Raw genomic sequence first — 7832 nt, forward strand, 5'->3', positions numbered from 1 at the left:
AAACGTTGCACAAACGTAGCCATTGCAATATTCAACGGCAATGTTTCCACAATGTTGCAGTAATATTGCAATGCAACCTGCAACCAAACGGCAACATTGCAATGTACTGCAACGGTTATGCAACGTTTCTGCAACGAAGTGTGCTGTAGGGGTTAATAGTAATTCTGTTATTGTTTCCGAATATGAAACCCGTGAAAGTTGTACTGATAATGGTGATGAAGAAATTGTTCCGAATGATGAAAGTGATTAAGAAAGAAAATTATTATACATAATGCTTGTTTTGCACAGGTCTTTTATTCTTCAGATGTGCTAGATGACCAATGGGTTAAGTGTACGTATAAAGTGTTATGGTGGGCCCACGAAGACTGCGGTAGTGAAGAAATAGATTTCACATGCCGACTTTGTATAAAAAAAAAATATAAGTTTCAGGAAAAAAACAAACTGAGTCTCATATTAGGAACCCATTTTTTTATCTGCGTATTTGAGTGACTTTCGTTTTTATTTTATTATGAAGAAACCGAATTGTTGTTATAGTACTTTCCAGTAGGTTGCTAACTAATACATATCCTACTTTTAAAACGTGTATCGAATTTTAATAAAGGTGTTCCCAGTCAAGAGTTATGATGTTTTTAAGAAATGGGTCTCATATCCCGCTACTTTACCCTGCACGGTTTCGCGTCGGCTCTTTATTTAATAAATAATGTTAATTTAAAATACAATAATTAAGTTTATTTCAATTGAAAAACAACTATTATAAATTACCACTACAATCCCCAAATTTAATAAAAAGCGTCGAAAATAATGTTCCTATCTTCGAATGTTTGCTTAGGGTAAATTAAGCAAAAGCTCGACAATAGTGGTCGCTCATCCAAACCTTGCGCCATTTAATGCGTTAATCTCAGTAGACGAAAGTTCCTTGTATTTATGAATATTGAAAAAATCGGCCTTTGCCTTCTACCGCCCCCATTATCTAATACAATCAAGAGAAGCTTCTAAAGACCACCCACCCGAAGAATGCTTATTGGGTCTCTCCGAATTCGAAGGCTCGTAAAAAGAAGATTCCTTTACATTTTCGATTTACTTCTACCCGCAGACCCGCCACCTATTTACTTGTATTTTGTGTACACCACCCATTGCAAGACCCCTGTCGAACACGTCGGTTAAACGTTCCTGAACTTGTTCTTACGAAACAGCTGTGGGGTCGAAGACGATCCATAAGGACATTCCTGTTATTCTTTTCTTTGAGCACGCAACGACTGTATCGCCCATCGACAGGAGCAAGCGGGGAAGCTGCGGCTTAAAAATAAAAACAGCTCGTCGGATGGAACGATCAGGCGCGCCATGTGCGCGCCTACAAATATTTACGCACGTAAAAACGACGGTGACATATGTCACGCATGTGTTTACAAAATTCGTTGGATGCGGAGGCTACTGGTGATCCGATACGGGAGGAAGAGAGAGGCTTCCTGTTGAGGTCCAACGGGACCAACGGCGACGGCCACCTACAGTGCATTAAAATAATGTTCCGCGAACGAGAATCGAGCCGGCTTTAATCCGAAGTAAACCGATACGTAAACGTCTAACGTTCTGCGTATCAATAGAGCGAACGGCGGAGCGCGATAACACGCGAATAATTTCATACATCCCTCTGCTATTTAATTGGCGGCGTGGCCTGTAATTGGGCCTCGTTTCCTTCCGTTTTAATTGCACGTACCGCTTAAGATAATTAGAGGCAACGATCCGTCTGAGGAGGGACACGTAAGGTGTATGTCGCGACGCTTGCTAAACGGCAATTACGTTCACCCTGAGCTGAATTTTTATGAAATAAATGTATACATATGTATCTAGAGACGCGGCAGCGTCTCGACGCCAAGTACAGGAAAGAAAGTACAGGAAAGACACCCTGTATATGTCGACTGTCGCTACCGCCATCTATTTACTCGTCGCCGGGCTATTCCAACCTAACCTGAAACTTATTTCGTTAATATCTCATCACGCCTGCAATATTTCCTGAATTTAATGGTATTTTTCTTATGTAAACCGCATGTAAGCTTTCGAATAAGACCAAATTCGATAAAATCGGTCCGCGCATAACAGAGATATCGTAATATTGTCTCATGGATCAGTCGGAAATTTTAAGATTTTTCTTCGTCTTCTCCGAGAAATTTTTTCGTCAACATAATACGTATACGCGTTACTCCAAATTTTGACAGCTTACCGTCAAGTTATAACGAAGTTATAAACGTGTTTTTACAAATATATACATAAATGAATTTCTTTTTAATTTAAATGATAAAAACCAATTTCAACCAATTCCACCAATCCAATTGGCTTGAAGCTTTGCAGGCGTGCGTAGTTTGGATGACAATACATTTAAAAAAAAACCCCGAGGGGTTGAAAAAATTATCCAGTCATTAATTAATAATATAATAATAATTTATAATATAGAAAATGATCTGAAGTCATTCTCTCTGCAAATTATCTTTGTAAAAAGATGTGAGATCTCCATAAAAAACTTGAGAAAAGTAAAAAAATTACGCCAAGTACATGAAATCAAATAAATCACAAAAAGTAGAAGATAATAATAATTATAAAATAAAAAAAGACGTGAAATCAAAATGAGCTGCATAAAGGTAATAATAAATACAAATAAATATTTTAATACGAATAAACATGTATATGTATATGTTAATGTATTTTAGATTGTAAGGGAGTTATTGTAAATTATTAATACGAGGCCAATAAAATTAACATTTTTTCTGTTTCGCAGCGCCAAGTATTTTGAACAAAATGTTCATTCGTATTAAAATATTTATTTGTATTTATCATACCTTTATGTACGTGCAGCTCATTTTGATTTCACATCTTTTTTATTTTATAATTATTATTATCTTCTATTCTTTATGATTTATTTGATTTCATGTACTTGGCGTAATTTTTTTACTTATCTGATATGTATTACTGGACACATCCTAGACAGCAGTAGAAATGAATGCTTGAAACTGTTACCCGCGTACAGACGTTCATTGGTGACTTTCAGGAAAATATGAGTATATGTGAATATAAAGTAAATATGTACTTACATATTAAGTTTCATAAGGGGCTTCCCTTGCTGTTGCGCAGACGTAGGACGGTCGCTGCGCAATCGTGCACTCGCGCAGCTCAGGGGGAAGAGGGAGCACTGTTAAAGGTTCAGGTATTCTAATGGAATAACTTGTAGAAGTCTTGCGGCATTGAATACAGAGTATTCTCAACTACCCGGAGTAGGCATCTGAATACTCGAGTACTAGAACGTCCACCGTATCCTCGAATATGCAGGCAATCAAAATTCGACCACTTATCCTCGAATCTACTTACAGCAGACGGAATATGACTCCTATACAGTATTTTCATCATATTTTATATTCCAAATATGAAATCCCTTAATTATTTTGAACGGTGTGCTTCAGCTAAAATGGACGCGCAACGTTTCAACGTAGAGACTCAAGGGTCTTAAAACTGAAGGGAATAAAGTGTGAGGTGGATATTTTCAACTTTATAAACTGGAGTCGATCCAGCACAAGGTTCGTCTTAATTCCTGGGAGCAGCTTTCCCCGCTATCCTTGACTTTTCGTTTCTGTCCCTGGTAAGATTCCTCGGAATGTAACTTTCGAGCTACCAGAAATCTGACTAAGTAGGCCTCATTATTGTACTCCACGTGCATATTCACTAATTACACTGGTAATAAAGGTTTGTAAGATCCTGTGCAGGTTGGGTTTGGTTAATCGTGGGTTAAGTCTATGTCGTTAAGCAAAAAGGAACGTAAAATTGGGGTTTAGGGACGAAATACCTGAACCTAACCGAGGCATAGCTCATTTACTTGCCTGACGGCTTTGATGCATAGAATTCGGCAGTATTTAAAACAAAGTAGCGATGGGTTCGAGCGCAGCGTGAATATTTTTCATTCAATGAATATTTTCACCTGATTTTAACAAAATAAATCTTTGATACGTAAAAACATGTAAAAAATAATCAACGTACAGTATCTTTCATTATTTATTACCTTTCTAGGCACTCGTAATTCCATTCGTTTCCTTAAATAGCTGTAGTGTCAATTAAGTACTGTTTAAATTAAAAGCTGTTTCTTCGTACAGTATGTACTATTTTACATATTATGTACATTCGAAAAGTTTATTCTGCACTTTATGTTATTACACACTGAAAAATATTCGTGTCTGCAGGTTCCTTTTTCTCCTAAAAATGATTATATGATTATTTAGGAGGAAAAGGAACCTGCAGTCATGAATATTTTTCCAAAATTTTTTACAGTTGTGTTAGGTTAATCCAAAGACAACTACCCCGCACTCAGGCCAACTGAAAATCAAATTGAAATTTTCGCCTATATAGTATGATTATACAATTATTTTTAGGGGAAAAAGGAACCTGCAGACATGAATATTTTTCCAAAAATTGTTACAGTTGTGTTACGTTAATCAAAAGGCAACTACCCCGCACCCAGGCCAACTGAAAATTCAAATTTAAATTTTCGCCTATATAGTATGATTATATAATTATTCTTAGGGGAAAAAGGAACCTGCAGACACGAATATTTTTCCAATTTTTTTTTTACAGTTGTGTTAAGTTAATCCAAAGACAACTACCCCGCACCCAGGCCAACTGAAAATTCAAATTTAAATTTTCGCCTACATAGTATGATTATATAATTATTTTTAGGAGAAAAAGGAACCTTCAGACATGAATATTTTTCCAAAATTTTTTACAGTTGTGTTTGATTAATAAAAAGGCAACTACCCCGCACCCAGGCCAACTGAAAATTCAAATTTAAATTTGTCGCCTATATAGTATCTCTCCGCCCTATTACACAGTAAAGGTACATTACGTGCAAGTCTCCTTCTACATCCCTGCCATCTGTAATAAAGACCTTATCATTATTAATATTATTAAAAGCAGTACACCACTCGCTAAACAACGACAGCGTTATATGTACGCTCATCAAGTCTCTCTTTATTCACCATGTGTCGCTCCCATTGGGGTCGTCAAGAGCAACGTCCAAGCAAAGGCACAGCGTGTGCATGGATAACCAGGTTACCGTTCAGCTATCGTCTATACGTACTGCATGTACAAGGCATTTACCCAGCGATCGGGTTCAACATCAGCGACAATCCCTTACAAGACCCCAGCCTTTTCCTTCATTCTATCTAAGGGAACGAGGCGTTGGCCAATCCAGTTCCTAGTTTTCTCTCCATTCGCTTCGTTTAGAAATGAAGGAGCCTACGTGCCTTCCAAAAGGCAAGAAATTGCTTTCCCTTAGTTCGATGGTAATTTCAGACGATACACGTGGCTTACAAAGGAGCAACACATTTAGGAATAGTGGTAATAGATAATACTGGAGCTCCTTGAGGGTAAAGATTAAGGGGTTACACCTAGTCAGGCGGCCGAAAAGTGGCGAATATTTATGAATTTTTTTGAACAAGCGGAAGCGTATATTTTTTACAAAACTTTTTGCGTTTTGTTAAGCAACATTTAAAGAACATTTGGTAAATTTTTCTTAGAAAAATATTTAAGTTTATAATAAAGTAACGCACGACATCCAAGGAGCATTTTTAAAAATATGCTTTTGCGGTGAGAACTGCCATGCGGAATCAGATTACCTAAAATCAAAAAATATAAATTAATATTTCGGAAAATTCTCTCCGTCAACCTGAGGATACATTAATATACTAACGAAATCTTTTTTGTTTTTTTATTTTAAATAATCTGATCACGAATGGCAGTGCTCGCCGCAAAAGCAAATTTTTAAAAATGCTTCTTGGATGTCGCTTGTTATTTTATTATAAAAGTAACTATTTTTCTACGAAAAAATTACCAAATGTTCTTTAAACGTTGCTCTTTTAAACACAAAAAGTTTTGTAAAAATATACGCTTCCGCTTGTTCAAAAAAAATTCACAAATATTCGCCTCTTTTTGGCAGCCTGACTAGGTATAACCCCTTAATAGAACTCGAGAGGAATAGGAGATTCTCGACTGCCAAAAACTAAAAGCATCCCTCGGAAATTAAGAGACGGCCATCGAGTCCCTGATTCTCGAGTTATCATAATATTATCAGCTGCAGACGAGCCATGTGCTCGGCAGTGTATGTGAATATTGTATAAGATCAGAGTTGCCCAGAGTTTGAAGAGTCCCAAGGACCAGGCCATCCAGCACAGTCGACACACATTCGTCACAATTGACACGATTGACCTACAGCGGTTCTCAACCGGTCGCCGGCCGTGGAAACCGGTTTGACGGGGTTCAAGAGTACATTCCAGGGATCGGTACGTTGGCTCCAGCACGTAGATGCTCCAAGAGGCCACGAAACGCGCCTCCGATCGGAGAATCATGGCCCCTGGCAGAGAGTAAAAGGCATGTCAAACTGATTCGGCTCTAGCAAAAGGAGCTGTTAGGAGGATATTAGGTTCATGTCAACGATTTCCTGCAAATTCTGCATATTAGTTGCTGGGCAACGTGTAATAATAATAAAATTAATAACAAGTACCTTATTAAAGAACGAAGTCCGTGTGAAGTATACTTGAAGATCAAAGAGTGTGCAACTAAACGAATGGAACTCCACCGTCTCGAAAAGTTTCGAGCTGCGCGTCCTGTGCACTTAACTTGTAGCGTCCTGCTGTAATAGATCTTAAAGTATCTTCCCCTGGATTATATTGTTGTTAAGCAATATCACTCTTTTTATAATTTCATATGAAGAAATCAGTAAGTAGTTGGGAAGAAGGCATTGCGCATTGAGCTTCTATTTAATAAATAATAAATTGAGTTTATTTCAACTAAACGAGTATCATAAATTGGCACTACAATCGCTAAAAACTCGAGCATTCTGACCCACCCTGAGTATTAAACTATACCGCACTGGAAATATTTATTGCATCACCCTCAAGTCCATGTCCTATGAAATAACCTTCATAACTGCATGGCTGACAACTAATTAGTTGGTATCCAATTTATTTTACAATTTAGCCAAGGTATCGAGCATGCCTATTGTCTGTCCAACAATCTCACAGAAGTGGAATAAATATTTCTAGTATTGTACGTGTTACTTACCATGAGGATTTTAAATCATACCTAGATCAGAGTCTAATAAACGTTGCTTATTCTGAGGTGTGTAGCAATGAAATTATAGTTCAAAATGGAACTTGCAGATGCGCACTATCTGAGCCAAGCTATTCGCCATCCAAGGGCTAAATCGGCGTTATACCTACGTTGGTTTCATTAATCATTTTAGTACCAGGTGACTATCCGATACAAGTTTGAAAATTGCCAGGAAAATTTTATGCACAAAATGTATGGTGATAGGAAGAAATGTAGCGCAAGGGTTCGTGTTACCAATTTGGTTCAAATTTTACATATAGGTAGTTAGTTGGTGCACAACATGTAGAATACTGCATTAAATATTAAATGCTTAAGATGCACTACTCACAAGGGGAGGCCGCGACATCTGGGACACGGATTTTGATGAATCTCATATATGTTGTAGTGTAGGTGTAGTAGACCAATATATGTCTCACATGTTGGGTCCACTACCCCAGAGTTTCCGAAATATTAATAAAAAAAGATGTTTATGCGTTCACTAACAGAAGCGATAGCGAAGATTATTATAGTGATGAATAGCGGCGCGTGTAAAGGGAAGGTCTCGGATCGGAACTTTCATCGGTTCGATTCTCCCTGGGATCACTTTTTTTATAAATGTATTTTGTATTGTTTTATTCCTCAACAGATAAAGTACTATTTTTTACATATTAAAATATGACATTTATCGTAACAACAAATGAAACAATAAA

Source organism: Andrena cerasifolii, chromosome 1 (genome assembly GCF_050908995.1).
Source record: "Andrena cerasifolii isolate SP2316 chromosome 1, iyAndCera1_principal, whole genome shotgun sequence".
In the NCBI taxonomy this organism is placed as follows: Eukaryota; Metazoa; Arthropoda; class Insecta; order Hymenoptera; family Andrenidae; genus Andrena; species Andrena cerasifolii.